Source organism: Lepisosteus platostomus, chromosome 16 (genome assembly GCF_059453375.1).
Source record: "Lepisosteus platostomus isolate fLepPlt1 chromosome 16, fLepPlt1.hap1, whole genome shotgun sequence".
In the NCBI taxonomy this organism is placed as follows: domain Eukaryota; kingdom Metazoa; phylum Chordata; class Actinopteri; order Semionotiformes; family Lepisosteidae; genus Lepisosteus; species Lepisosteus platostomus.
In genome coordinates, this window is record NC_142626.1 from 12,239,265 (window position 1) to 12,256,426 (window position 17,162).

General features: G+C 45.5%; 1 long non-coding RNA gene across 1 annotated transcript; it reads right to left on the reverse strand.

Moving 5' to 3' along the window:
* Positions 1–15,085: 15,085 nt before the first annotated feature.
* LOC148646887 (uncharacterized) lies at positions 15,086–16,614 on the reverse strand. The gene is made up of 2 exons (XR_015927732.1): positions 16,537–16,614; positions 15,086–16,432 (listed from the first exon to the last, which is right to left on the reverse strand). It is a non-coding gene; the product is annotated as an uncharacterized LOC148646887 (long non-coding RNA).
* Between the last annotated feature and the right edge of the window lie 548 nt (positions 16,615–17,162).

A 17,162-nucleotide genomic window follows, 5' to 3' on the forward strand; every position in this document is an offset into this window, starting at 1 on the left:
TTTTCCTTTTTGTTTTCTTTTTGCCGGTCCCACCGTGTATCTATATTGGTGCAGACTGACCCTTTTCCCCCCCTCTCCTGCCATGCATCTTTCACCGAGACAGGTTGAGGTTTTATTTTTATTTAGGCCTTACGCTCCCTGCTCTCCCAGACTAGACCCTGTTAAATAGGGTATGTCCAGCCTGGCCACTGCTGTGCTAAGCGGTGTATTTTTTCTTTAGCGTTTTTTAAAATCTTTTTCCAGCCCTATTTGTGTTTTTTGTGGGATTTTTTTTCGCTAACCTCACACCAGTGTCTCTGCCCCCTCAGATGGGGCGGTGACTTTTACCAGTACTCACTGTGGCTCCTCCCACTCCTGCGCTGTTAAATAAACAAAAAAACAAGTAAAACAAGACAAAAGTATCAGAGTTTGATTCAAATGTATTCAAGTAACTGCACTCAAATTTATTTTGGCTCTAGAAAATTTAAAATGTACAATGACTGGAGATATAAAACTGTTGATGAAGAATAATGTGTTGGTGTGCAATTCTAATAAAACAGGCAAAGAAATTATATGTGCAATTCTTTAATTTTAATAATAATCATAATAATCATAATTATAATTACTTGCACATACATAGGGCTTTTCTGGACACTTCACCAGAAGTTCTTTGCAGGTAACAGGGGCTCCACCTGAATGATACAATTTCTTGCATTAGGAATTTGTTTTCTCACATAATCCATCTTGCTCTCCACAAGACACACAAGAAGCTGGGGCTCAGCCATTTATACAGCACCCCTGGAGCCTTGCTCAGGGGCCCAACAGAATAGAATTTCTCTGCCAGCCATGGGATTATAACCGGCAACCTTCTACCCTCAAGTGCAGAGCCTTGAACCACAGTGCCACCACTCCACTCCATTATAAGCTTCCCAGTAGTAGTAATGATCATTTTGTGGGGGAGAGATCTCATACTTCACTATGAATAATCAAGAGGCATCACATGTATAATGTTCTTTCGTTTACTGTGGAATGTTGTTCAAGGCATGTGAACTGACACCACATTTTTGAACTTTCATTTTTTTCACAGAGTGGGGGTAAAATTACTTACAAATTATTTAAAAGAAGTGCCTTGTGTAAGAAGTTCACCAAATTTATAAAGAGAAACAGATCTCCTTCAAGGAGATTTTGTTTCCTTCCGGTTTTTATTATATACACACCATTTAAATTATTAAAATATCAGAATGTTTCAGACTAAAATCCTTCAAGTGCTGAATAAGAAATCTAAACACGGTGCAGTTTTTACATAGCTAGGAGGAGACAAATGTCAGCAATGGGAGAACTGAGTTGACGATTGTTGGAAATTAAGCCTGTTTCACTGATGAAATAATGGTGCTGTTACAGGGGAGACAGCACTGATGTGCCCTGCATCCCTCTTGAGGTCAATACTAATAATGGTAGTCAGTGTTTTTGTGGTTCTGTTTGATTAACACATCTAAATGAAAAACATCCAGATCCCCAGTGTCTCACAATAGTGTCTGTGATCTGTCTTTAGAAATGGAGTTGATTGGATTGCATTTTATATAATAAATATTACAAGATAAAAATAGTTATCTAGTTATGCTTAAAATATTAAATATTAAAAAGCTATACTATTAATTAACATATTTTTTTTTATTTCCAATTTTCAGTTTCATAGCCTGTTAAGCTTAGTACTTAAATACATCTACACACACAAAATGATTATCAGTGTAGAGGCTGTTCCAGACCCACTGCCAGTGAATCCATCAGGAACTCCTGACTGATGGTTTGTTGCATCATAAACCAGGAGCTGTGGAGCCTGGCCAGTTTTCAGCCAGTGCATAGCTGTAACAAATCTACTGGGTGAAGAGACTCAGAGCACTCTGACAACAGCACTTTGGAAATGAAATAGTAACAAAAAATAAATCCATGTTTTCTTACTGTAAACATTTGTGTATTGATTTGCCTATAAAAACAAATTTGCTACATTTTCATTCATTTTATTTTTTAAATTTACCTATTGTGATTGAGATTTATGTTAGTATTGTTACTGCTATAGGTGACTAGGAAGTGTCTCTAAGAGTTTAGATAAAGTGTGCAACACCTGACATTGTAAACATTTCCATCTTTAAAACAGAAGGGGATGTTTGCTGAGATGTAGGGGGGTTACCATTGTTGTAACAAACAAATAAGTTCTGGACCCCGAGATGAAGTTGAAACAAGTGAGTTTAATTGCATGCTAGGTACAGTATATTCAAAGAGTTGTTCAAAATTATAGGTACAAAGCTCCAGTTTATATAGCAAACTTCATCCATTTCTGACGCAAATTGTTACATTGGTAATGGGGGAAGGTCACCTGTGTTTGGACATTCTCTAGATCTTGAACACTTTGAATGGCCAGTCTTATCTTCCCATAGTTAGGGAGTCTCTATCTTATACTTGGAATCTCTTATCAGTTAACTCCCATTCCTGCCATAACTCAAAAGAGCTTAAGCATGGAATGTTTTGTACCAAAAGAAGTCTTTGTGCATAAAGAAACAAGTAAACCATTTTTTCACATTTCCTATCTTTCTTCATTCCCCCCCTTCAGTACTACACAAACAACATGAGGCAGACTTCGCCTTTTTAGGAGTACAGGCATGCATTACCATGACTTTGTGAGTTACACAATTACAGCAAGACGTGATTAAAGTCTTACCGCAAGTGACGATTACAATTGCACATACTGTATAAGCAATACTAACCCTACAAATAGATACTGTAACAAAGTTTCACCCCAGAACCCAAACACAGACCTCAGCCATGTTGAGATCAATCGTCAGGATCTCTGTATAGCAATACAGACCCAACATTAACTTTGATTATAATTTGTGGCTGATAGATATGACAATGCCAAGAATGTGTTGATACCATATTCCCCAATATCAGAGTGATGTTCCTCAGGCCTAACAAGCACACTGTTGGCCGCTCTTAAGAAGCCCGTAAGACACAGAAAGAATAGCAACAGCATTATTTCTGTTCACTCAGTCTCTGGTGCAGTGGCTCGGTGACAGTGCAATGCATGGATCCAGCGATCTCGCCCAGTCATTCGGACGGCAGAGTTGGTAGACTGTAGCACTTGGTATGGTCCCTCTCAGCTGGGTTGCAATGTCTCTCAGGGCATCTTTTTCACTCACACCCACTCGTCAGGTATCAGGTCATGTCTTCCCTCTACTGTGTAGCGGCAATGTTTGTTAATAAGACCGAATTAAGCGTTGGTATGCTGTCCTAAAGGAGGCCCCATCTCACCCTCCATCTCTGTGGTGCAGCCACAGAGAAAGTATTCAAGCAGGCTGATTTAAGATGTTTTCTTTTGATAAGGAACAAGCTCCCAGACGGGGATGCACTTAGCTAAGCCCGGCTATCATGATCAATGGTCATCCATTGGCGCCTATCAGTCTAGGGAGTGCCGAATGGACATCTGGACTGCATTCCTAAGTGTCAAGAGTAAGTGACTTATATCTCATCTTGACCAACCAATCAGGGACTGGCAGGGCGTGGTAATACCACGTGGGTCTCCAATGCCCGCCAAACTCTCAACCAATCAGCACACATCTGTGTCTTGGTCAAAAAGGGAGCGCAAGCTCAGATCGGGGCTCTCCTTGGCCATTTTCGTGCATCCTCAGAGACAATCACGTGACAACTGCTGTTGTCTGCAAAAGGACTTGGACTTTGTTCTAAGCGCGAGGCCGAGGATCCCGTACGTACTCAGAATTCTACCAACGTGAATGCTCCGCTTGATCAACGGCAGCCTACAGTTGGACCCTCGTCGACAACCTGAATAGCTTATTCAGAAGCAGCGCTGGACCGGGAACGAACCAGCTTCTTCCCAAGCAAAAGAGTGACTTGTGAGGACTTGCGGTCACACTCTGTGCATAGAGACTTTCTACTAGCCAGCTGGACTGCTGGTAGATCCCCTCGGAGCAACGACTGCCCTGCGCGCCGCAGTCAGATTCCTCCGCCCGTCCTACTCCGAGCTGCACCTCGACTAGTTGGCCGGTAGCCAGAGGACGCCGACACAACGCCCATCGGACAACCGCTGGAACAGAGGCTGCAACAGAGCCTGTCAGCTGGTTTGGTGTTCGTGCTGGGAAATTCCAAATCCATACACAGTGGATAAGTAAACCCCATGTTCTACATTGGGTCTCGAGAATTCAATTGTACCTCAACACAAGTTGTTATCAATTTAATTCATGAGTAATGTATTTACTTCTGAGTTTAGAGTAACAGTGGGTAATAACACTGATTAGCGATTTGGTAACCGAACGATATATATTGACATATATTCTCTGTTGTGTATCTCTTTGTGTTTGCATCTCTTCGAGATTATATACCTTGTATATTGATAACCCTCACAGTAAGGTCTGCCGCTCGTATCCAGGCAGACTAGTATATGTTTGGTGCACAATTTATATTAATAAATGTATCTCGTGTATTGAACCCGTGTGTGTACGTTGTTAGTTGTTCTGACGATTGATTTTCTAAATGCCCCAACGAACAATCTCGTGATTACTGCTACAATTAATAATTGTCACGACCACCAGGCAGTCAAGATCAAATTGTAAGCGAGCTAATCAGCCCCAGCAGCGGGTGATTATTAACAAACGCCGCCGCACGAGTTAAACCACCTGCGCACACTCACGGAGCGGTGCGCACTGCTATTTATACCCTCTTCACCTGTTTCCCACTGCTCGGTATTGACTCCACTCCTTGAGAGCTCTACCTGGCGTTTTTCCCCGTACCACGTTTATTCTGGATTTTGGATTCCCCTTCTGCCTTTTCGACTTTGCACCTCGCCTCTCGCCTCGGACTGTCTGCTACCGGAGAACTTCCTGGATTACGACTTGCCTTTCGCCTTTTGACTCCGACCTTGCCTCTCGTTTTGGTTTGTTCGCCTGCCTCATCTATCACCCGTGCCTGCGTCTGCACAGGATCCGTGTATCTTCCCATCAGGGATTCCTAACAGAATACCGAGCCTAAAGATGGATCCCGCGGACGCACAAGCTTTTTGCTCACTTTTCAATCGCCATTCCCAAGCTCTCACCCAGCTTCAATCTTCGCTTCACATTCTCTCCAATCACGTCGCTAACCTTCCGCCCTCCCCTGTCCCTTCCCCTCCAGCACAGACCACTGCTCCAATCCCTGTGACCCCGCCCACCTCTCCCGTAGCCTCACCGTTTGTTCTCCCGGAAAGATATGACGGCAACACCGCGGGCTGTAGGGGTTTTATTGCGCAATGCTCCTTGACTTTATGGTTGCATCCTGAGCATTTTTTTTCTCCCCGGGAGCAGATCAGTTTCGCCCTTTCCTTGCTCACTGGCAAAGCTCTGGACTGGGCAGCTGTGTTGCTTGCTAGGGGAGACTTTCAGTTTGCTGATTTCAAGCTTTTTGCTGACCAGCTCCAGGCACGTTTTTCTCCAGTCAACCCGGACCTGACTCATCTCCGGCTCGCCTCGCTTCGTCAGGGTGATGGATCTTTGAATGATTATGTGGCTGACTTCCAAGCCCTCGCCACGGAGTCTGACTGGAACCCTGAAACCCTGATTTGCCTTTTTTATAAGGGTCTCTCTGAACATCTAAAGGACCACCTGGTGCTCTCGCCAATTCACAACCGCTCTCTCGAATCAGCAATCGCTCAGGTGGTTGAACTGGACACCCGCATTCAGCTGCGGAGAGCAGAGAGTCATGATGGAAGCAGTCCTGGCCGTCCTGAAGGTACTACCCCCACGGTGCCCACTCGGCATCATGCACCCCTTTCCTCGGAGGAAAAGGAAAGGCGCCGTCGGGAGGGACTGTGTCTCTATTGCTCTGCACCTGATCACCTTCTCTCTGCTTGTCCCTTGAGACCCCCTTATCCCTCTCGAACCCTTCCGCAGCCTACTGTTAGAGTCAGTAGTGCTGTTTTTTCTCAAAACTCGTCAGGCCCTTTATTCCCAGCTGAAATTTCTTGGGCTGACGCACAACTTCCCCTTCTGGTTTTTGTTGACTCAGGGGCAGCGGGGAACTTTATAGACGTCACTTTTGCTAAGAAGTGGGATATTCCCCTGGCTCCGGTCTCACCCCCGATCTGTATTCAAGCTCTGGATGGATCCCCGATTGCACCTGGACGGATTACATGGCAGACCGTCCCTCTCTCTCTAACAGTTGGTGCTACTCATGTTGCGGAAATTTCACTCCTTCTCCTGGACTCGCCTGCCTACCCGGTAATCCTAGGTCTTCCCTGGCTCAAGAAGCACGATCCCCACATCTCCTGGGACAAGAACGAGCTCATTGCCTGGAGCCACTCCTGTCATGTCAACTGTTGTCGTCAGCCGGTTAAGGTTGCTGCTGCAGTAACCTCTATGGAGGAGCACTCTACCATCCCACCCCAATACAGGCATCTGAAACAAGCCTTTGATAAGCGGAAGGCTCTTTCGCTTCCACCTCACCGTACCTGTGACTGTGCTATAGAGTTGCTCCCGGGAACCCTTCCACCTAAAGGACGGATCTACCCTCTCACTCAGGCAGAGAATCAGGCTTTGCAAGACCATATTAAGGAAGTTCTGGAGTCAGGATTCATTCGTCCCTCCTCTTCTCCAGCCTGTGCGGGTTTTTTCTTTATTGGGAAGAAGGACGGCTCCTTGCAGCCGTGTATTGATTACAGAGGACTGAACTCCATTACGGTTAAACATTGTTACCCCCTGCCGTTAATTCCAGCCGCTTTGGAGTCCATACGGGGAGCCTCCATCTTCTCAAAGTTAGATCTACGGGGGGCTTACAACCAAATCAGGATACGTGAAGGGGATGAGTGGAAGACGGCCTTTATGACCACCCATGGACATTATGAATATCAGGTGATGCCTTTTGGTCTTGTTAATGCCCCGGCTGTCTTCCAGTCATTCATGAATGACATCTTTAGGGACATTATTGGGAATTTTGTTTTGGTTTACCTGGATGATATCCTCATCTTTTCTGCCAACCCTAGGGATCATGTCCACCACGTCCAGGAGGTCCTGACTAGACTCATTAATAACAAACTCTACGCCAAGCTTGAGAAGTGCGTTTTCCACACCTCTAAAATTTACTTTCTGGGTTACATCATTTCCTCATTTGGTGTAGAGATGGACTCTGCTAAGGTGGCGGCCATCAATGACTGGCCAGCTCCTCGTAACTTAAAGCAAATTCAACGTTTTCTAGGTTTTGCCAACTTTTATAGACGTTTCATCCAGAACTTTAGCTCCGTCGTGGCGCCAGTCATCGCACTAACCCGCAATCGACCAGGCTTGGGTAAATGGAACCCGGAGGCTAACCAGGCGTTTTTACGCTTAAAACAACTCTTCAGTTCGGCACCACTTCTACGACACCCGGATCCCTCTCAGCCATTCATTGTGGAGGTGGACGCCTCAGCCTATGGGGTTGGGGCAGTCCTCTCTCAGCGCCACGGGGATAAGCACATTCCACATCCCTGTGCCTTCTTTTCAAGGAAACTCTCCCCGGCCGAGGTTAATTATGATGTCGGTAATCGTGAACTCTTGGCTATCAAGCTGGCCCTGGAGGAATGGAGACACTGGTTGGAGGGGGCTCATCACCCCTTTGTCATTATCACGGACCATAAGAACCTGGCCTACATTCAGTCGGCCAAACGCCTCAATTCCCGTCAGGCCCGTTGGTCTCTTTTCTTTTCTCGATTTAATTTTGTGATCACCTATACGCCGGGCTCGAAGAATGGGAGGGCTGATGCTCTCTCTCGGCTCCATGATCCCCCTGATCTGGATTACACACCGGAACCAATCATTTCATCTAACAGAATCCTCGGGGCGATCCACTGCTCTATTGAAGATCAGATCAGACGTGCCCTCAAAGGAGCTATAGTTCCCTTGTGCTGCCCCCCGGATAAGCTTTTTGAACTTGCGTTCTGCTGTCCTGCAATGGGGGCATGACTCTCGGTTTGCAGGCCATCCCGGGTGCAGACGCACTCTGGACTTACTCACCAGAGATTTCTGGTGGCCTTCCATGCGATCAGATGCTGCAGAGTACGTCCGAGCTTGCCCGGTCTGTGCCAGGATCAAGACTCCGCGTGCCAAGAAGACCGGTCTCCTTCACCCTCTTCCGATCCCACACCGCCCTTGGTCCCACATAGCCGTGGACTTCATTACGGACCTTCCTAGCAGTCAAGGTCATACGGTAATCTTGGTGATATCTGATCGTTTTTCCACGGCAGCCCATTTCGTCCCCCTCCCAGCATTGCCCACAGCCCAGGAAATGGCATCACTGTTTGTGCAACAGGTCGTTCGGATACATGGGTTGCCCAACGATGTGGTCTCAGACAGGGGACCTCAATTTGTCTCGGCCTTTTGGAAAGCGTTCTGCCAAGCTTTAGGGACCCATGTATCTCTGACTTCGGGTTATCATCCTGAGGCCAACGGTCAGGTGGAACGGACCAACCAAAGTCTCCTTACCTTTTTGAGAGCCTTCACCTCCAACTCGCAGGATGACTGGTCATCACTACTTCCCTGGGCAGAATATGCCCATAATTCTCTTACCTCCTAATCCACAGGTCTCTCTCCCTTCCTCTGTTCACTAGGTTATCAACCCACTCTCATTCCTGCCGCCCCTCCGGACACGGCTGTGCCGTCGGTACGTCAATATATTTCCAAGCTGCGCAGGACCTGGAGAATGGCGAGGACGGCTCTCACCAAGTCAACCCAGCGCCAGGCCAAATTCGCAAACCGACACCGCAGACCAGCCCCATGTTTTCGCAGAGGACAGTTTGTTTGGCTTTCAACAAGGAACCTACCTCTACACCTGCCTTCCAAGAAGCTCGGGTCTAGGTAAATCGGCCCCTTCAGGATACTCTCCCGGATCACCCCAGTTACCTTCCGTCTTGCACTTCCCTCCACCCTTAAAATCCACCCGTCTTTCCACGTCTCCCTCCTGAAACCCTTCTACTGCTCACCTCTTGCGGCTCCCCAACGTCGCCCGCCACCCCCGCGTCGCATTCGGGGGCACCAGGCATATACAGTCCACAAGATCCTCGACTCTAGATGGAACCGTGGCACCCTTCAGTATCTGGTTGACTGGGAGGGTTATGGCCCTGAAGAAAGAGCGTGGGTTCCGGAGAGGGATATTTTGGACCCTACGCTAATCGGAGACTTCCACAGGGACTATCCCGATTGGCCGTCTCGGGCGTTGGGAGCTGCCCGTGAAGGGGGGGGTACTGTCATGACCACCAGGCAGTCAAGATCAAATCGTAAGCGAGCTAATCAGCCCCAGCAGCGGGTGATTATTAACAAACGCCGCCGCACGAGTTAAACCACCTGCGCACACTCACGGTGCGGTGCGCACTGCTATTTATACCCTCTTCACCTGTTTCCCACTGCTCGGTATTGAGTCCACTCCTTGAGAGCTCTACCTGGCGTTTTTCCCCGTACCACGTTTATTCTGGATTTTGGATTCCCCTTCTGCCTTTTCGACTTTGCACCTCGCCTCTCGCCTCGGACTGTCTGCTACCGGAGAACTTCCTGGATTACGACTTGCCTTTCGCCTTTTGACTCCGACCTTGCCTCTCGTTTTGGTTTGTTCGCCTGCCTCATCTATCACCCGTGCCTGCATCTGCACAGGATCCGTGTATCTTCCCATCAGGGATTCCTAACAATAATTGTCTCAGTAAACCCATCAAACCACTACAACTGGAAGTCCCCAAGCATCCAGCACCTGTTCACCAGCCCCGTGCACCACTTTAGTTAAGAACCTACAATACTGCAATAGAGAATTAGATAGCAAACTCACCAATCTATTAGCCAAATTTGGCCCTCCAGGGAGTTTCATTGGTCGGCCCATGATGATCTCAAATGGGCTCAGTCCCACAGTTCTGTTTGATTCAGCCAGCAGGCTACACAGGACCATAGGCAGAGCATCTACCCACAGTGTTCCTTCAGTCATTAGATAACATCTTGTCAGTCTTTCAGAGTTCTGTTCATTCGTTTCACCGTTCCTGCAGACTGAGGGTGATGGGGGCAATGAAGGTCCCATCTCACCCCTAACAACGCAGCCACAGCCTGACACACCTTCCCTGTTAAGTATGTCCCTTGATCAGAATCCAAGCGGCTGGGCAGTTAAAGAGGCAGTGGCCTCAACCCACCGGGAAAACAGATCCACAATCTTTAAGAGTCCAGTTTTCCCTTTACATACTGGCAAGCTACAATTGTCAATTTGCCAGTGCATGAAAGGTCCCTCAGGAGCAGGAAGTTTGAGCTGTAGCACCCGCACCTGAGCTGTAGTTGACATAATTATCATGCAGCCCCACATTCTTTTCTAACCATTTGCATTTCTCTGTTCTGGAGGCCTCAGCCTGAATGTCCTGTAACTGTCCCTTTTCTACCAACAGAGGTCTCAAGAGACTCCTGCACTCCCAGGGCTGCCCGCCTCCCTCATGCACCAGAAAGGACCCATCGGTAAACAGTATTAAATCTTCATTAAATCTTCAAGGCCACCCCACCCTTTGGCAACAGCATCTAATGGTCCTGAATAGTATCCCACCGGGAGGTGCCTACCTCCATGCTCCTGCGTTAGCACAGCTGCCCAGAACCCATTTTCCACACTTACATACAAAGGAATGGTTGATCCATCTGAGGAAACTCCAGTCCTAGCACCTGTAAAAGAGCTTTTTTCAAATTATTACGGGCAGCTTTTGCTGCTGTATCCAAGGCAATCTTGTTCTTGGACTGCACTCCCCCCTTAAGCAGATCTGTTATGAGGTGTGCTCACTCTGTAAAAAGAGTCCATCCAGGCCTTGTTAAAATTACACAATCCTAAACACAGTTGGACCTTATCGTAACTAACTTTATGTCCCTTTTTAGCTAGAATCTCCAAAACCTGATGTAGCTCAGACTTGTGGGTTTCCTCATCAGGGGAAGCAATCAGAATATCATCGACATACTGAATGATCACAGAGGTCAGTTGCGGTAGGTCATGTAAGTGCTGTCTCAAAGCCACGTGATACACTGTTCTGTATAAAGTAAATCCCTGTAAATGCTGCAGGGCATCCCAGTGGAACCCACCCACATTTGAGTGATAAAGTGCACGTCTCCTCCTAAATCAATGTAACGACCTTGTATTTAGAGAGCACAGCTCGCTGCCCCCCTACTCCTGTGGCCTCCTGCTGTCTCCCCATATACTCTACACCACACCTTTGAGCAGTGAAATGAGAGAAGCATGACAATTGTGCTATAGTATCCCATAACAGAGAAACAGACACCCCATTAATAGTACATTTTAGCTTGAACTCATTTTGCCCAATTGACTGGGATAGACTAAGGGTGGCTACAAGGGAGCTCTCTCAAAAGACCGTTTATCCTCATCAGACAAATCTCTTAGCTGGGAGATTATTTTTTTCCTGTTCTTCCCTGTCAAATGAACCACAGGGCAAATCCCTGCTTTCTTCATCCTGCATGCACTGTCTACAGATTCTCTTAAAATGACCTGTATTTTTTTACAATAATTGCAAATCAGAGATCTCCCCTGGTCACCCTGTCTATTTCCGTACCTTAGCCACCTTATTTATTTCAATCTGTCGGCAGAGTTTAGCCAGTTCTGCAAATTTCACAGTGGTGTTATTCACCAGTCATGATTCTGAATTTACAGCATTTTAGCGATATCTGGTTTCAAGCCACTCAAATAATTCTGCTTAATTACCAATGAGGAATCACCCCTTTAATTGAACCTAAGCCTAAGTAGTACAAAGCACAAATGCTAACCACTGCGGGACTGTACTGTCTTAATATATTTCAACTTTTGTTTAAATTAATTTAATACAAATACTATGTTTAGATAACTCATTTAGGTCCACCTGTACTGTGCTGGTATTTGTACTTATACGTTTTAGACGCTCTTATGTTTTCTAGTCACTTAAGTTGATTTTGATTTGCTTTAGTCAAGTTTCTTTAGTTAAGTCTCTAGCCAGTCCGGCTGGCTAAACACACTCGCAGCGTCATTTACTGTACCAAAACTCACAGTTACGCACTGAGGTCTTTTACACACACACACGTCGGCACACAAATTCATAAAACACACATACAACTCTTGAATATTTTTTGTACTACACCCTTAAATTATTAGATTATGTGTTACACCTCATGAACATTATAGTTTTGGTTTTAGCGTAAATGCACTGTATTTTGTTTCACCTCTACATGTATCTCCTTCAACAGTGTAACTTTTTATAAACACAATATCACTTATTCCAATATCTGTCTGTTTATCCTTACACCACTGTTCAGCCCAAACACCATCTGAGAGTCTGTGCTTTTTTTCAGCTTTTCCTCACATTCTTTAACTTGCATTTGTCTGATACATAATCAGACACCTCCACTGCTTCATCAGACAGCCAGTTAGCACACATGTACAGTTTCTTACTGTGTCATGTGAGGTAACAGCTCATAGACAATTGCTTTACACTTGGAAAAAAACTGTGCATTGCTGCAGTCATGCAACTAGGGGCGTCTGTTACCTCCAGATCTAAATGCCTCTCAGAGTCTTTAGAGAAGACTTACTGTACCTTGCACTGTTCACAAGTAAGGAACGAGAACACGTGCAACTCTCCTCCCGGATAAGTAACTTACCATCCCCAGAAAGCCAGCATTGATGCTTTTGCCCCAGGGTGGACTTACGCACTAGGCTCCAGTCAGAGCTATTCTCGGCTCCCAATGTCCTTTAAATCCTCCTACTAAGTGATTTGCTCTTTTATTATGAGGTGCGTTTATGTTTGAGTGTTGTGTGTGTATGTTCACAAACAATAAAAACATCAAAAGCGTACACATTATCTACTTCCCACTTTCACTCACATCGGGCATCCCCTTTTACCTTCTGTAGGGGTTTTGTGAATTTATTGGGGCAATTTATTAATTGTAGCAGCAATCACCAGGTGGTTCGTTATGGCTTTTAGATAATCAATCAATCAGCGACGCACGCACATAGATTCAATAAACGAGATACATTTATTAATACATAAATTGTGCATAAAACATATAACAGTCTGCCTGGATACAGGTGGCAGATCTTACTGTGAGGGTTATCAAAATGCAAGGTATATAATCTCGAAGAGATGCAAAACACAAAGAGATACAAACAAAGAATATGCTTCAGTATACCATTCGGCTATACTACCGTTAATCAGTCTACATTAGCTACTCAAAAGTAAATACATTACTCATATGAATTGGATTGATATCAACTTGTGTTGAGGTAACAGCTGAATTCTAGAGATGCAATGTAGAACATTGGGTTTACTTTTCCAGATGTAGATTTGTATTTCCTGGTACAGATACCAAGACCAGCTAGCGGCTGCGTCCAATAGCCAATAGGCATCGTCCTCTGGCTTTTTGCCAACCAGTCTTGGTGCAGCTCGGAGATGGACAAATTAGGAGGAGAGATTTCTGCTGTGGCGACATGCCGACAGTGTCTCTCTCAGGAACCTACTAGTAGTCTGGCTGATTAGTAGAAAGTCTCTATGCACAGAGCGTGACCACGGGTCCGAGCAAGTCACTTTTTAGAGGGAAGAAACTCGGTTTGCTTCTGATGTAGCGCTGTTGCTGAATAAAAACGTATTCAAGTTGTCGACAAGAGTCCAAACGTATACTCTGGTGATCAAGCGAAGCGTCCACATTGGTGTCGGCTAGCAATTTATGTACGGGCATTCCTTGGGCCAACACTTTGCTGAAACAAGGTTCCAGTCCCAGACAACACTCACTGTCACGTGATTGTCTCTGAGGGTGTGAAAAGTGGCCGGAGAAGCAAAGTTTCTGAGCTGTGCAGTGTCTTTTAAACCAGGACCAAGACAGGTGGTGATTGGTCGAAAGTTTAGTGGCCATTTCTGACCCACATGGGGTTACCACGCCCTGCAGGTTCCTGATTGGTTGGTCAAAGTGAGAGATGAGTCACAATGACCTCTGACATCTAGGACCGCAATCCAGATGTTCCCAAAAATCTTAAAGACAGATAAGCGCCAGGAATGGCCATTGATCGTGATAGCCAAGCATGGCTCGGCACATCCCCATTTGGAAGCTGCTTCTTATCTCAAAGATAAATCTAAATCAGAACTGCATGAATAGCTTCTCTGTGGCTGCACCACAGAGATGAGAAAGAGAGATGGGGCCTCTGGAGTCTGGAGTCACAAGTAATGGTTGCAACTGGGGAGGCAGTGTAGCCAAGCACAAGGGGCTGACTGGGAGACAGTGCGAGGTTCAGTCCAAGGAAAAAGCCAGGGTAGAAGCTGTGAGACACAAAGACAAAGCAGAGGGGAGATCTCGGAACACAGCCCGGAGGCAAAGCAGGAGGTCGAAACACAGTAGGCTGACAAGGCGAGTGTTAAAGAAAGGTAGTGTGGACCCTATGAAGAATCCTGAACGATATCCAGAGACGTTGTCGAGTGATCAAGCCAAGGTCCGTAAGCGGTAGGTAGTCGAGCCGGGCAGAAGCACCAAAATAGAAGTGGAGCCGAAAACCATGAGGAAGCCGAGAGTCAAAACCAGAACAAACAAAGAAAGTCAAAAACCGAAACCAGGAGATGTAGGCGGGAGATGAACCAGGATCAGGAAGCCAATATCCGAAAAAGAGAGTCACAGAGATTTAGAAAGAGTAGCTCTAGCCAGGATAAACCCAATACTGAGCAGGGAGATCTGAGTAAAGCAGTTTTAAATAGTCAGAGGTTAACTGACTAATTAGGAACAGTACTGGAATGCGAGGTGGAACGACAAGTCCTCCGGGGACGTGGCGTAACAGCAAGAAAGTGAAGCGGGGCTCGGGAATAAACACAGAGACAAAGCTCCAGGGGCTCAGTATCAGAAACACCCCACACTCTGTCAGGCCTGAATATTTACACTGAAGAGCACCTGGAATGGGCGGGTTTATAAACTAACCCCAGGCGCCCAGAGTCTCCAGGTGATTCGATTCTGCCATAGTCATGAAGGGAGACAGTCACTGATGACGTCACTGGCTGCTCATTTGTATCTGCTATGTAATTACATTTTAAAAAATCTGGTGGAGAATGGTAATTACAAAACAGACAGTATCATCCATAAAACAATATTTTTTTATCCCCAGGAGAGACCACGACTTGACACAGGCCAGCTTCACGCTAGATACACTAGATACTCTTAGTGTAGAGAAGACAGACAGTAAATAACTCATTTAAAAATCAGCAGTGTTCATATACAGATTCTGTCCTCTCTGACTCCTCTTCAACATTAAAGAGTTGTTTATTGCATGTGCTCTCTTCCTTAACTAATCCCCTTAGTTGGTGCCTCTGTGATACTGTACATATTGAGATGTTTGAAAATGAAAGAGCCAATATGTTTACCGGCAAAAAGCAGAGAGATGGATAGGCGGTTTTCTTCAATGCATGAGTCTTTTCTCAGAAGAAGATCACACTTGACCTCATTAACAAAACACACCTTAAAGCAACAATAAAAGCACTTCAGTCATATGCAAGAATGCTGTGTTCAGAAGCCAGCAATAATCCCACTTTTCCTCAGTGTAAACCCAGGGCCAGAATGACTTTTTTCTTGAAAAAATATCTAGAATGCAAAATACAATAGCATACTCCGTGGAGTGTGGAAAAGGAAACATATTTTTTTTCAGTGTTATATATTCCTATTTGATCTTGCAGGTCTGCTGTGATTTCTTCCCACATTGTCCTCCAGACACAAGGAGCAAAGAACCCAAAGTCTGGTCTGGAGTCGTGATCAGGGTTCAGTATTTTCACCGTGGGGTTACAGAGCTCTGCACTGCCATTGAGATACACATGCAGCAGCTGACATTAGATGAGCATGTGTGTTCTCCCCATCTTCTGTTGCTCTCTCTACTGTACAGAGACTTTTGGGTAAATATCCTGGCTCTAAGGTAGGAAGGTAAACAAATTAAAATGGTTGTCCAGTTTTGAGCATAAATTTGTGAAGTTGTTTACCAGGAGTCAATGGCAGGAGACATGTCAAGAGGGTAGAACTCTGCTGCTCCATGTATCTCTGTGTTCGCAGCCTCAGTCCTTTGTGGTTCCTGTTGATGAGCCAGAGCAGCTCCTGTAGAGCTGAGTGAGGTTTTTGTACAGCCGTGTATCAGTGTGTGAAACGTATGCTGTGTCCCTGCTGACGGTAATAATCTCCTGCATCTTCAGCATGGACTCCAGTGATTTTGATGGTGAAGACAGTTCCCGATCTGCTGTCACTGAAATGAGTGGGAACCCCATCAAATCTCTAATCCCCAGCTTTAATCAGCAGTTTAGGACTGTGTCCAGGCTTGAGCTGGTACCAAGCTAAACTCAAGCCAATGTCTTGACTTGCACTGCATTGGAGACTGACATCCTGCCCAGGAGACACTGAGACTGTGGCTGGAGTCTGAGTCATGGTGACCTGACCCTCAGTCCCTGCAGAAACAACACAGAAACAATCTGTATTAGACAGCTCTAGATATTATAGTAATACATTTTACGTGAAAATATAAAACCAGAAAAAGGATTTTCTGACTCACCAATAGAGTAGAATAAAATGATCCAGGCAACTGAACTGAAACAACTGACACCATGGCTGATGTTTTCTACTGATTTGAACAAACGTTGTCAGAATGGGGACAAGTCTTCAGATATAATGGTTTCATGATCCCTTTTATGCAAAGCAGGAAGACGTGGTCTAATCAATTTGCATGTGGGATGTTCATTTGAATAATAATGTCAGAAAGCTGTATCTTGAATCACAAATTCAATGAATCTGTATTTTGTCTGTCTGTTCTGCCTCAGTGCATCATCCTGCTCTGTGGTGGCAAAGTGTGATTTTAACTGCAAAGAAGTGGAAATACAATACATATTCCTGACAATTATTTAGGGTGAAGAAAAAGCTCAGAGAATCTGGTGAAACATTTTAAGTTATTGAATTTGTAACAGTAGAAGATATTATTACGCACAAACAGGTGAGGACTGTGAAAGGAACATCTCACTGCAGCCCTAAGAGTGACAGTAAATGCACTGAGGTTTCTTGACAAAGAGAAGACAGGCTATTTGACATGTTGCTACAGGAAACACCTGTAGGGGGAGACAGAGACAAAGAAATGAGCTTTTATCGTGTGTCAGAGGTCCAGTGTTAAAACTCTGATTCAAATGG